At 39.7% G+C, this 14,260-nt stretch overlaps 1 pseudogene; it reads right to left on the reverse strand.

The window, feature by feature from the left end:
• The window catches only part of LOC101571210, a 48,005-nt pseudogene that overhangs the window by 6,874 nt on the left and 26,871 nt on the right, over positions 1–14,260 (reverse strand).

Genomic DNA, 14,260 nt, shown 5'->3' on the forward strand with positions numbered 1-14,260 from the left:
AGAAAAAAGAAAATAAAAGTAATAAAAATAAAACGTTCACATTTATGAGAATATATTAACTGTTGGATCTTAGCAATTTCATTATAAGAGATCTGGAAGTATAGCATCACATATACTATAAACAACATAAGCCATTCTTGGTATTGTTTTAGAGGAGTGGACTGGAAACTGAGCAGAATAGAGGTAAAGATGTTATTTCTCATTTACTGAATCCGTAGAATCAGTTTAGTAATACCAGAGAAAAAGCCAGGAATTCTTACCTGGGTCAGAACTAATCCCACCGTTATCGAAAACAAGATCATCCTAGAGGGGAAATTGTGTAAATGCCTTCACATTTCTAAGTTTCCTCATTAAGAAATGCTCCTCAGTTTGAAAAGGGAATTTTATTTTGAATTTCAGGCTGCAGTGAGGAGAGCAACAGGCTTATTTTTTTCTTTTTGCTGACACAAAATGGCCAATACCCAAAGTTAAACTAGGAAAGGTTTAATTTGCTCACAGATTTTAACGATTTCAGCCTATAATCAGCTACCTACAAAGCATTTGGGTGGAACATGGCAGAGAATAACCTTTCATGGCAGGGTGAGACAGCAAAAGCAACTAGAAGTAGAAGGTACTGCCTTCTCTTCTGCCTCTGATATTGTAGCAAGACTGTCTACCGTAGAGTGGATGTGGCACTCACACCCTTATGCCCAGCCTTAGAATATCACTCAAACACAAATTATAGGTTCAGCCACCTCTGAAAATCTCCCACCCCGTGACTCCATGAGGCTTTAGGGAGACATGGAGCCTCAAACCACTGCAGAAACTGTCTCCTAAGACTGTCAACTGTCTTCCACCTTCCTTGTAGGGTATAACAGAACTCACATGGGGCAGGCTGAGACTCCTGAGCACAAATATAATACTGTTCCACAACAAGTCAGCTTTTTGAAGTCTACAAACTATTAGCTTCCATGGCCAGGAATGATTTCATCAGTGCTAAGTTCAGTCCCAGAATCTACAGAAATGTTTCCAAGAATTCATGGAAAGCAGCTCAATGACTTTCATTGAAGACTACCTTTGTGGCAGAAGAATTTACTGGTTTTGATCACTCTTTCTAAAGCCACTGACAAAGACATGTAAGCAAGTTCCCCTCCATAATATCCTGCCCACCAGCCATAGACAGTCATGTGGTGATATAGGTTATTATTATTTTATTTTTCGCATGTTGTATTTCCTACTTATGAACTTACTCAAGTGGCTTCCCATTGAGTTACATCTCAGGCTTTTCTCAGTGGACTAGACAGGTTCTGACTGAGTCCCTCTGTTGCCTACCAGGGCTCTAACTTAAAATTTTCTACCTGAGCTTTTAAGTTATAAAACCCAACTCCTAAGGAACATTAGCACAGGAAGCACAGACTGCCCAAAATGCAACACATTTCAGGGTTCCACCAAACAGTTTACCTTTTGAAGCCATGTCAAATGCACAGTATGTGGTCTAGGAGGATCTTGCAGTCCTAGAGGAACACAGCACTCTGTAGGCCTAACAACTCTTACCCTTACCTGAGGTACTGAGAGTGAGGAGGCAGCACAGGACCTGAAGCACAGCCCTTTATATACCTTCTTGTTAATGTCCCAGGACACAGCTCTGCCCTAAGGTGGGTTGGGATAATCTTTACCTACTTGGAGCTTCAGGCACTAAAGGCCTGAGGTAGCAAACAGCCCTTCCTAGCCTTGGCTGGTCTCCTTCCTACTCACAGTTCAGCCTAGAAAAAACTCTTAGATTCCTTAATTCTTTTGATTTTTTTATTGCTCTCATTTGTATTAATTTCTGCTCTGATCTTCATAATTTCCTCCGTTTCTATGAGCTAAGGGCTCGACACGCTCTTTCTTTTCCACAAGCTTGAGATACACCATTATGTTATTTGTGCTTACTCTGTGTTCCCCATGTGAGAATTCATCACTATAAATTTCCTTTTTAATACTGCTTTCATTGCACCTCATAGGTTCCAATAAGTTGAATTTCATTTTCTTTGTTTGATTGGAAATTGTTTAACTTATCTTTTAATTTCACCTGTGACCCATAGTTTGTTTATAAGGCTGCAACTTAATTTCTATTTATGGAGGTTTTGTGATTTCTTTTGATATTAATTTCTAATTTCATTTCACTCTTGTCAAATAATATACATGGGATAATTTTAATTCCTTTTCATTTATGTAGGTATGTATGAAGGGCTAGTATGTTTTTTGGCATTCTTTTTTATTTTTAATGAATATTATATATATAATATTCCACATAAGATTTCTTTTTCATTTTCCCCTTGGGGGAAAAAATCTTTCTCTACTTTTGATGGGACTATAGATTGTTCAAATCACTACGGAAATCAGTGTGTAGATTCCTCTACAAAACAGGATTAGAAAAAAAAAAAACAAGATTAGAGATCCAATTCAATCGAGCTATTCTCTTCTTGGGTATTTTTCCAGAAGAACTGAAAACATCATATACTACAGAGATATATGTGCACCAATGTTACAGCAACATAATTTGCCATGTCTAATGCTTGGAAAAAACCCAAGTGTCCATCACCTGAGGAATGGATAAAATGATGGGGTTTATTTATACAGTTGAATATTATTCAGCTTAAAAAAAATTAACTCAAGGTTTTTATAGGTAAATGAATGTAACCAGAGACCGTATTCACAAGTGAAATAAATCAGAACCACATGTGTAAACATCATATTGTCTCCCTAGTGTACATATCTGAAAGATAGATAAAATGTGAAAGGTACAATAGATACTGTGAAAGGGAAAGAAACTATTCAAAGGGAAGCAACAACTGGGATGAGGGAAAGGACAGTAGCATATGGTTTATTGTAGAACATATCTTACATGCAGCTGAGAAGACTCTGATGTGTGGATCACTCTGTAAATGTCTAACAAGCCCATTTGTTCACAGGTTTGGTTTAACTCTGTCATTTCCTTACTGATATTTTTTGTCTAATTGATCTATGTCTTGGTGACAGTTGGGTGTTAAGATGTCCCATGACAATTGTGTCATTACTTATTTGACTTTTCTTGTCTGTTAATATTTGTCTTACATAATTGAGAGCATCTCTATTTGGTGCATGTATATTTATGACTGTGTATTACTTTCTCTTGAATTTTTCACCTAATAAGTACGTAGACTCTTTTTAAAAAAATCTCTCTTGAGCATTATTAGTTTGAACTTCACATTATTCCCAAGCAGAAAAGCTACTATTGTTTTTATCTGAGTTCCTATTGCATGGAGTATCATTTTCCTTCCTTTGTGTTTTAGTCTATGAATTACTTTTTGAGTTAAAAGGGTTTCTCATATTATTGTTTGAATTTCTTTTTTTTCCCTTTTTGTAATTTGTGTATTTTGTACAGGGTCTCCCTACTCAGCTTGGACTCATGCTGATCCTTCTCTTTTCAGCCTCCGTAGCGCTGGGAATACAGGCATGCACCACCACAACTGGACTTGGTTGCTGGATCAACACGCTCGGGGGTGTGGCATGCTCAACCAGGGATCAAACCCAGGCCCCTGTGCTTGGCTAAACAGGTACTTAATTAGCTGAACTATCTCACTGGCCCTTTGAATTTGTTTCTTGATCCACTTTGCCAAACTATTTCACTTGATTGGTGAATTCAGGCCACTTACTTTTATCATTATAACATATGTATTGACTTACTGTTGTGCTATTTTTCTATCGTTGGGTCCCTGCTTTTCCCCCTCTGTTTAATTATGTGTCCTGTGCTGTTTTTCTTCTGTTGTTATTCTTGGAATTGTGGTCATTTTATCTCTTTCTAGAATACCTTTCAGTGTCCTTTACATTATTGGCTTGGCAGACATGAGTTTTTCTAATTGTCATTTAAGTGTCTTATTTTCTCATTGATTTTGAAAGGTAGTTGTTCAGGATACATCAATGTAGATTGACAGTTGTTCTCTTTCAGGACTCACTTCAAGCTGTTCTTCTATAGAAAGCTTGAGTTGAGAATTGTGCCATGATTCTGGTGGGAATTCCTTTATAGGTATTATGCTTTGGGGCTAGATATTCCCACAAAGTCTTATGTAGTCATGAGGCAGGCTTAAAAAGTTTATCATTAATTCAAGATCCAATGTTGGGATTATGGGTGTGAGTGCTTTTGGGATTATGGGTGTGACTGCTACACCTGTGCTGGGATGGATAACTTGAATGCAATGAAACAAGGGAGAGGGACTTGCTTTCAGTGATGCACCTCCTGTTTTTATTTCTTTTTTTCCACCACCATGAGTTGTTGCCTTCTGCCATATGCTACTCTGCCTTGGAGCTAGCTGAGTATGGACTGAAACCTCCACAAACTGTGAACTAAATAAATCTTTTCTTCTTTAATTTTTGGTGTTGGGTATTTTGTCCCAGAAATGAAAGTAAAGTAATCAAGACAATAGGTGTTCTGTTTTTTTTTTTCTCTAACAGATTTTAATATTCTGTTCTCATGCTTGATTTCTGTGATCTTTACTATTATATGTTTTGGTGTAGATCTGTCTTAGACTATGGCTATTTAGAGTTCTTATACCTCACTTATCTGTAGGTCAGATTCTTTCCATGCTTTGGAAATTGTCTGCTATTACTTCTTTAAATAGTTTTTTATTATGTCAATTGTTTTGATTCTTGACTTTTCATTGACACTGATTTTTCTTTATGTCATCTTGAAGTTGAATTGTTAGTTTCTGATCCTTTGTTATTTTCAAGAGGTCTTTTCTTTCATGATTGCTAGCTGAGATCCTGACATCAAGGACTGAAAGTCTGTCTTTAGTATTCCTTAAGTCATTTTGCCAGCTTTCAGTGGAATTTTTAATTTCCTGGATATCTGTTTGAATCAGTTTCTTGCATGAATTCCTTCTCTTTCCTATGTAGATCATTAACAGTTTACATCCTCTTTCTATAATCTATTTTTAAAATCTATCTCTACTCTCGATTTGCTGAAAAATTCCTTCATTAGTGGTGACTGAAAGATAATTTATTTTGTTGTCTGTTTGAACTGGGATTTAAACTCAAGACCTTACACCTGCCTGAAGGGTGCCATGCACCTGAGCTATACCTCCAGCTCTGAGAGAGTATTTCTGATACGATTTTCTCTATTGTTTCTTTTGTACTTATCTTTTCAGAATCATGGCAAACACCTGTAATACCAGTACTCAGGAGGCTGAGGCTGAGGTTTTTGGGAGCTTGAGACTAGCCTGTTCTACAAAGTGAGCTCAAGGCAAGCATGAACTGTATAGCAGGACCCTGTCTCAAAAAGACAAAAAAAGTCAAGTGTATGTCTTTCAGTTTTCTCTATCTTGTGATCTCCTGGACTTGTTCTGGGTAGACTGGAGCTCTGAAGTTGTGTTTCACTTCTCACCTTGTTTTCTGTTTCAAAGGTTGTTAGTTCATTTTCTGTGTTACTCATTACAAGTTTTTGTAGTAGGTAGCTACATCACTAGTATCAAGGCCTCTCTAGGTATGGTTCATTCTTTGGGTGAGTCTTATGGAAGGTTCTTGGTTAGTGTATGTCCCAAGACCATACCTTTCCATTTGATTAAGAGTAAGATGTTGGTGTCTGTCTCAGTCCCCAGTCCTCTGGTGCTGATGGATCATGAGGTTACTACAACAAAACTTCCCAGTGTTGTTACTGAATTGACAATAACTGACTAAAACAGATATGACGTCCTAGCTAAAGTAGTACTATTAGCAATAACATAGCATCTAACACAGGTTAAACATTGACAACATATGGGAACTATTAATTTGTACCATTAACCATAGGATCAAAATCTGCAATTATATTATAGAACCAATAATATCTTGAGAACTTGCATGCAAAGTGTTTCCCCCATATAGAGTAGTTTTAATCTGTGGTGGGGAGACTTACGAAAGATAATGAATAAAACAAAGATAACTGAAAAGAAAGTAGAAGCCAAGCTGGAGGACAAAAGATGATCATGCAGCTTTAAGATATGAGAGAAGAGGACAGAAGAAAAAGAATGAAAGCAATTTAGGTGTTATCTAAACTTTGTCTCTGGATTTTGGGAATGGGATTAGGTTTCTGTGGCTGAGCTTTTCCATAGTTGTTAAGAAAAGAGAAGAAATAGGAAAAATAAAAAGGAACCAAAAAAGAGTAAAGGTGAAGCCCTTCTGCCTGGTTTCTATTTTCTGCCTCTTTGTTCTTAAATATAGTACTTGTTCATGTAACTTGGCTTGAGTTGCCTCATACTGTTCCTGTTGCTTCTGACAGTTTCACACTGCTGGTACCACTTGTCCATCCTGTGCTACCTCATTGGGGGCTATACCCTGTAGATGACTTTCTTGACAGTCTGTGTGTCTTCACCCACTGATTTTCACTTAGATCTAAGCAGTAGAGAAAGAAGGGTCAGTCTCTGGGTCTTCCTATGCCCCTTTTCACCTAGATTGGAGTAGCTGTGATGAAGGGGACCAGGTCTCTATATTTTAAGTTTTAAAGTGCCTTTTCTCATGTAGTCATGTTAGAAGTGTGATTTTTCTTTGGTAAAAGATATAAAATCTTTTAAATAGAATTTTCTTTATTAAGGTACATTTTTGTTATCATGTATTACATTTTAGGGCATTCTAGAACTCAGACATATCCAAATTAATTTGTATTTTGAGATAAACTTTCACCAAGTTCCCAGACTGGCCTGGAATTTGCTAGCCACTTGTCTCACTGGCCTTCCCATATAGTTGTCCCTACAGTCTTGTGTCTTCATGCCAGGCCAAAGAACACTTTTTAGTTTTAAGTATATATGCCCTCTTTAGGTATTGCTAGATTAGGTTTCCTAATATTGTAATAAGATTTGTTTCCACATATATTCATGAATAGTAAGTTGCACTCATGATAAATTGCACTCATACTTTTACTCCAAATTTATTTAGATGTTTGTGGTCTCTTAAGGTTAGCCTTTGTATGAATTCTGTATTGTTCCTCTCATACTATTTCTCATAGCATCTTGTACAATGTATTTCTTCATTACATTTTTAAAATGTTCAGTGACTGTCTGATCTCCTTTTAGGAAAATTTCTATGAATTCAATTTTTTAAAGGATTGTAATATGGGCAGGGGAGATATCTCAGTGGAAGAAGCGCTTCCCTGGCAAGTGCAAAGGCCTGAGTTCAATCTCCTGTTCCGAAAAAAAAAAAAAAAAAAAAAGATTGTAACACAACTCTCACATTGAGTATTTACCCAAACTTAGATATGTTCATTTCAGCAAAGACTTCAAATTGAAAGCCAAGAATTTATTCCTGACATCTTCATCATTTTCATGCTCTGAGGACACAAAATATTCTAGAATTGTACTTTATATATGTTTCCTGGTGTCGTATTGCCAAGGGTTCCTTAGCATCATCAGCACAGGATGTTGTTCTGTGAGGTCACAATGGGCTGCCCAGAGCCTCAACCAGGTCTCCAATGTTACATCCTCTTTTTGGAAGGAGGATTGCTCACCTGGAGGAAGACTTATGGCTATCCATTGGAGCATAATTGTTTTCTGGATACCTCTTATCCGAAGACATTTGGTACCAAATGGAAAAGCATTAGGCATCTAGAGCAGTTTCCTGGAACATACTGCATTGCAGAGCTGAAACATTCAGAAGCAGGATGCAGTTGTTGCTTGGTGGTCTGCACCTTGGCAATCTGGATGAGACCACCTGTGTGAATCTGTGAATCCTATGAGTGTAACAGTAGGAAGAGGCTGCTATAAATGTCTTTGGGGCTTCAAAAAGGTTTTCAGAAGGGGAAAGGAATTTGGGATTAACCCCTTTGTGCTTACGTCAAATTTTAGACACCGGAGAACAAAGTGGCAGCACTATTGCTACTGAGTGAGTTAGGATGTTTCATGCTTGGGTTGGGTAGAACTCACTGCAAATTGTTGAAGATGTGTGTGGTGTGTGAGTGTGTATGGTCCCACAGGATTAGCTGCATACACAATATCATAGGTGGGGAGCAGTGCAGATCCATTGCTCTGCAGCTGGCTGTAGCAGAGAACCAATTCACAGATACTCAAGAGAGTAGCAGAAGGTAGAACCTTTGCACAGGGAGCCTGATGTTGCCATTCCTATAGTCTAGTGTGACCATATTGCCACTCATTAAAAGCCTTTGTGGGGTTCCAGATGTGAGGGAACTGCCTGTCCTACTATGCTCTGTTCTATCCAGGTTGGGACCAGCAGAGTCTATGTATGTTTTTCCAATAAAAATAGATTGAAGTGTGCTGTCAAATGACTCCTTACTTGGCTCTGATGGGAATTGTTCAGAGTGACTTAGTATAGGAAATCTCCAGAGAATTCTATGATCCATCCAAGAACTTCCCCATATCGATTATGTCAGATTGTGTTTTTTGAAATTAAGACAGAATTGTTGAATACAGAGAAGAAAGGCAATCATGGCTCATGCAAACCTTTTCAGATCTGTATATATTGGAACCCAATATAAAATTCAAATATAAATTGCAAAATTAAAAAAAAAAGTGTATCACTAAAATATTTTTTAAATTGTGAAATTCATATGTAAGTTAAATTGGTGATGAACTACTTAATACTTTTGGTGCTCGTCCTGATATTCTGATATATTTTTACACAGTGTTCACCACAATTAACCAATTAACATATCTGTCATTTCACTAGATAACTTTTGTTTGAAATGAAGATATATAATTTTATATATTTCAAGCATGGAATATTGACTTGTTATTTCTACTTACACTTCTTAACATCAGATCTGTTGATATAATATCCCTCTATTTCATCCTTTTTGTTTGACAGGACTTTTTTTCTTGTCATTTTCCTGTTCCTTCCTTCCTTACTTCTTTCCTTCCTTTCTCCATTCCTCCCTCTCTTCTTTTTTTCCCTCTCTCCCTGCTGTCCTTCCTTCTTTCCTTCTTTTTTTCCTCCACGCTTCCTCTGTCCCCTCCTTTCCCTCTGTTCCATCTCTGCTTTTTGAGACAATGATCTCACTATATTCCTAGGATGGCAGTGAATCTGGTAATGTCTGTACATCTAAAGTAGTTTAGACAATAGGAGGGGAAAACTGCTTCAGTGATTTTTTTTCTTCTTCTTACATCACTGTTCTTATTAACACACAAAATAACATTGACTTATGAATACTTTTAAGGCTGTAACTGAAGGAGAGTGATTCTTTACAGTGTAACATGAAACCCCACCTAACAATTGCAAAAACTTTGGAGATACAAATATCTAAGACCATTTCTATGAATTTTTTTTCTATGTGTTTGGTGCAGGGTCTCACTACACAACTCATACTCATAGTGATCTTCCTGTTTTCAGCTTCCCCAGTACTGGGATTACAGGCATGTGTCACTACATCCAGTCTCACTGCCATGATTTTTTGTTTTAGCTAATTTGTATCCTCATCCAAGTAACTGTATCCAAGGAGATGTTATGGTTGGGTTGCACAATTGACCTCTGATTGCCCAGTTGAGTCTCATGGTTCTTCATAGTCTGTGGGTAAGAGGCTGTCAGTCCAGTCTGTGGGCCCACCATAATTTTCATGGATGAAGCCCCAGGTTAAAGAACACACATGTGCAAGACATGCATGAGCAACAAAAGCAGATAGCATGGAGCAGAGCAGAGAGCATAAGAGATAAGGAGCAAAAGAAAATCCTGAGTCTATTGTATAATTCTTATAAAAGTTGCCATCTCATATCTACAGTTTTATATAGTGCCATAAATATCACATGCCTGCTTCTCTGCGCTGCTACGATTACATAGCTATATCCAGCTGTGCACTTGTGCTAGACAATGGGATGATGTTTTTGGGTGTCATTACATGCCTCTGAGCTTTGAGGTAGTCTGAGTGCTTTCCCACATTCTATCTCCTCAAAAGGAGGTGGTTTGTAAATGTAGCATTCTCTATGTAACAGGGCACAAGTCCCTCCCTTGGGTTTTGGTTTAAAACTCAAGAACCATTTTTTAAAAATAATAAAAACTCCACACCTGAATTGTCTCACTCATAATGAATATCAACATCTGGCATGTAACATTCAAGGTCTGAGTCATATGTTGAAAAGGACTTCAACCTGGAAGGTTAATTGTATGATCCCTGCCCCTGGTCTGATGCTATCCCTAGAGGCATCCCATACAAGTCCATATTTTTTGTCAGATGATATTCTTAGTGGACAACCATGGTAATGCTTGGTCAAGGCATTGGTTGAGTCATTTTATGCTGAGAAGAAGCTTATGTCCTGAAACATGGTGCTCTACATGGTCTGCTTTTTGGCCATGCTCCCATTCTTCTCATCATAGTCTGGCACCCACATGTGATGTGGCTCTATGTGTCCTCTTGAGCTTCCCAAACTGACACTCAGAGCATCAGCCCCTCAAGATGGCTCAACTGTCTGTGCACACATGAAAGAGAGTATTATGGTTTGTGTCTAGGTACACACACACACACACACACACACACACACACACACACAAAGCCTCATGTAGTCACTGGGACAGGAGTCTAGATTTTGTGATTAATTCATAATCCAATACTGGCATTATGGCTGTGAGTGCTGCTGGGATTATGGACGTGAGTGCTACACCCAGCCTGGGGAAGATAGCCTGAATACAACATGAGGGAGACAGACTTCCTCTGTGCTGCCATAGTTGTCACTACTTCTCCCATTTGCTCTTGCTGTTTTGCTGTCTTCTGACGCCATGAACTGCCCTCTGCCATGTGCCACTCTGCCTTGGATCCAGCTGAGTATGGACTGAAAGGTTCACTAAGTATGAGATAAATTTTTCCTTAGGTTTGGGTGTCCAGTATTTTGTCCTAGCAATGAGGAAAAAGTAATTAAGACACTGAGCTTTGACTTGGCGCCAATATCCACTAAAGTTAGTATTGCTGCACTTAAAGAGTGAATTCCACATGTGGCCTCTAGTCTCCTAGAACACCCAAGTCCTTAGTACCTCAACCTGCCTCTTAATCAGGATAAAAGAACAGCATCACTTCCTGCTTTATGAGGGCCATTGTCGACTACTGACACTGTTGCATCATCCAGTATTGCTGCTTATGCATAACTGCCTCCACAGAGTCAGCAACACATCTCAAAGTGGCCCATTGAATTTATTTGCAACTGGGCCAACATTCATCAGGTCTGTCCAGATCTAGTACCAACAAATCCTCAGTGCCCACACAGTCTGTCCTTAGGGAAAATGGCCCCACTTGCCTGGAAGTACCCTTTCTTTCTCTTTTGCTGGTACACTTTTTATAGGTGTTGACTTACCTTGGCACTTCACTTTCATGTTTCCCAGCCTGGCCAAGGCATCCACAGCATTATGGATCAGGCAATCTGTACAGGGAGCTAGAAGGGCTGCCACTGATCCTAACGTGCCAGCCTATACTGCTTTTAAGGATCATGCCTTTCATGCGTGCCATTGGGAGTTCTTCATCTGGGCTAAGGTACTGCAGTGCTGACATTATTTGGTGTGAGCTCATTTCACATAACACAGTTATCAAGTCTAGATAAGTTTTCCATTTAGTGGCTTGCTGTGACTACAACTGGACTCTTGCAAAACAGGTGAGCTGCTGCTATCAACTAATTAATTACAGACCAAATACCTGCTTCTGGGATCATCTGCACATCCTGTATAATCTATCCCATAGATGGGGTGCTGGCCATGCTGGATATTTGGGACAAGTCTTGTGGATTAACTGCATGTCATTAGCCCCATTGTCCTATATGCACTGCAGCCATGCTGGGACTGTTTCTTCTACCTCCTGCTTTGTCTGCCAGCTCCCACAGCTCCATGGCTATATAAGTTGCACATATAGAATGTCAGGCAGAGGTTGGAAACCCTGCCAGTCCTTCTTCTTGGCCTAAGGTTTCCTCTACTTCTATTGTTTTGACAAGTATCTATCTTCTGTTGAAAACCAGGAAATTTTCCAAGAGATTTTTCTTGGACATGAGGTCTCAGGCTTCTGGAGACATTTATAGATTATGTAGTGCTTCCCATACCCGAAAAAAATGATCTCTGGAAGAAATAGGCACTGCTCAATGCCTTTTCCTATCTGCTGCAACTGGTCTACTTGCAGGGCAAGACTGCATACCTCTTTATTTATAAGGGAGAAGAATTCAAAGTACATCCAAGCTACTGGTCATGCCATTTCATGGTGATGGGGAGGAATCTGTCCATTGTTTCTAAAGCTTGCAAGACATCATTAGGCTCCAAGCAGACTGATTACCAGTCTTCTTGATCCTTCCAACCTGTTAAGAAGGTGACTATAGGTAGCTATGGTGAGGCTTGGTGTGATTAACAGCCATTCTTAGTGGCTTTCCCTCAACTTTCGGCACTTCAACAGCCCTCATGGGGCCATTCATCTCAATGTCCCAGGGACTATACAAGTTGACAGCCAACTTGAAGGACCCAAAGGAGATTATCATGTTTGAGGTCTCTGGTTTAAAAAAAAAAACACATGTATGTAACACACCATCAACAGCAGTCAGAATGGATCAGAGGAAAGTGCAAGAGCCCAAGAGCAACCTGTGTCTTTGTTGTATAATTCTTACATAGGTTGTTGTATTGTATTTACCTTTTTGTATACTGCATTTACCAGCCTGTGCTAACTCATACTTAAGAAGCAATATTTCACTGTCTGCCTGCTTTAGATGAGTAGCAGTCACCATGTTCTCAGGTGCTCATGGATGGCCCTGAGATGTGACGCAGTCTGAGTGGTTCCCTGTAGAAGATCAGGCAGTCCTGGCAGGAAATAGGATGGCCCTGTCTTCATTTATGGGCACACTGGTTTCAGGACAACGATGACACATGAGTTCACAAATGCTGTCTTCTCATTTACCTGGAAACGAACTGTGCCACATTGGGCTCTTTATGCATGAAACCTTGCCCCTTACGTAACTGCCCCATCCTTTTCATTTTTCTTAATTTGAAGAAAAGATCTCACTCATTTAGAAAGACTGGTTCAAACTTCCTGTTCTCTAGCTTCATCCTGAAATGTTGCTGGAGTACAAGGATTAAGGGCCTGACCCAATGTTATGGTTTGTGTCTAGTTGTCCCCTAAAAACCTCATGTAAGTTATAGGGCAGACATGGCTGGAGGAGCAACAAGTGGCTTGAGTGGCAGGGCCAGAGGACCAGGGTGGGGCCCCAAGGGGCAGGGAAGGGGGTGCAAACCATTAAACTGGCTAGTCTGTGCTTTCTCAGAGATACTGGAGAGGGTCATCCTGGACATGTTAGCACCCCAGCCTCTCTTCCAGTGTTGTGAAACCTCCAGTAGCTATGAGCTAAATAAACCTTTCCTTCCCTCAATTTGAGAGTCAGGTATTTGTCCCAGCAACAAGAGAAGAGTAACTAATACAGAATTTGGTACCAGAGAAGTGGGGTCGATGCTGTGTCTATACCTGATGATGTGGATTACAAGCTTTTGGGAATGACTTATGGGAAGAGATAAGAAAGGGTTGGAGATGTCACCTACAAGTGAAGCACTGGAAAAACTCCAGTTGTCCTGTAGGGAAGATTATGGTCAAAGACTGATAGAAAGCCAATCTGTAAATATCAGGCTCAGGAGTTTTCTGCTGGGAAGAACTGAATTTGTTGTTGGACTCCAGAGCATTTGTGTTTTGGCCTGGCAGAACATTTGTCTGAATTTTTCCCATGTCCAGAGTCTTTACCTGAGACTGAGATTAAACATGGAGGACTGATTAATCTTTCAAAGGAAATCTCAAAACAATCAAATATTGGGGCAGTGGCATGGCTGTTATTGGGGGCTTTCAGTCAGATTATTTTGAGCATCAACTGCAAAGAGCCCAGCAGAGTGACATAAAATGTTGTGAGCCTGGTCAGAAAGGCATCTCCACTAAAGCTGTGGAATGCAAAGATAGAGCTGAGAGGATCTCCATTGCCAAGAAGGAAAAGATGGCCTGAGAGCATCACAGGAGGTGGCAGGTTCTCACCCTTTGCATCCTCAGAATCACAACAGTGAGGGGCTTTGCTTTGAGGAGAAATCTGCAGAGCCCCAAGTTCCAGAACAGAGGTGGTGGTCACATCAGGTTTCAGAATGGAGGTAGCAGCCACATCATATTTCAGAATGCTGCTGGCACAGAGAATTTGTTTCTCAGAATCAGGGTCAGAGTGCTTAGCGATCCAGCCACTCAACCCCTAGAGTCAAGAGAGTGAAAAGCCTGGCTACTTCTCCAGCTGGCAGCAGACGTTGGAATAATCCACGTGGTGTTGCTTTTAGGCACATGCAGACTGCAGGAGTTCTGAGGTTAAGA

The sequence above is a fragment of the Octodon degus genome, unplaced genomic scaffold, assembly GCF_000260255.1.
Source record: "Octodon degus isolate 3935 unplaced genomic scaffold, OctDeg1.0 scaffold00330, whole genome shotgun sequence".
Classification (NCBI taxonomy): domain Eukaryota; kingdom Metazoa; phylum Chordata; class Mammalia; order Rodentia; family Octodontidae; genus Octodon; species Octodon degus.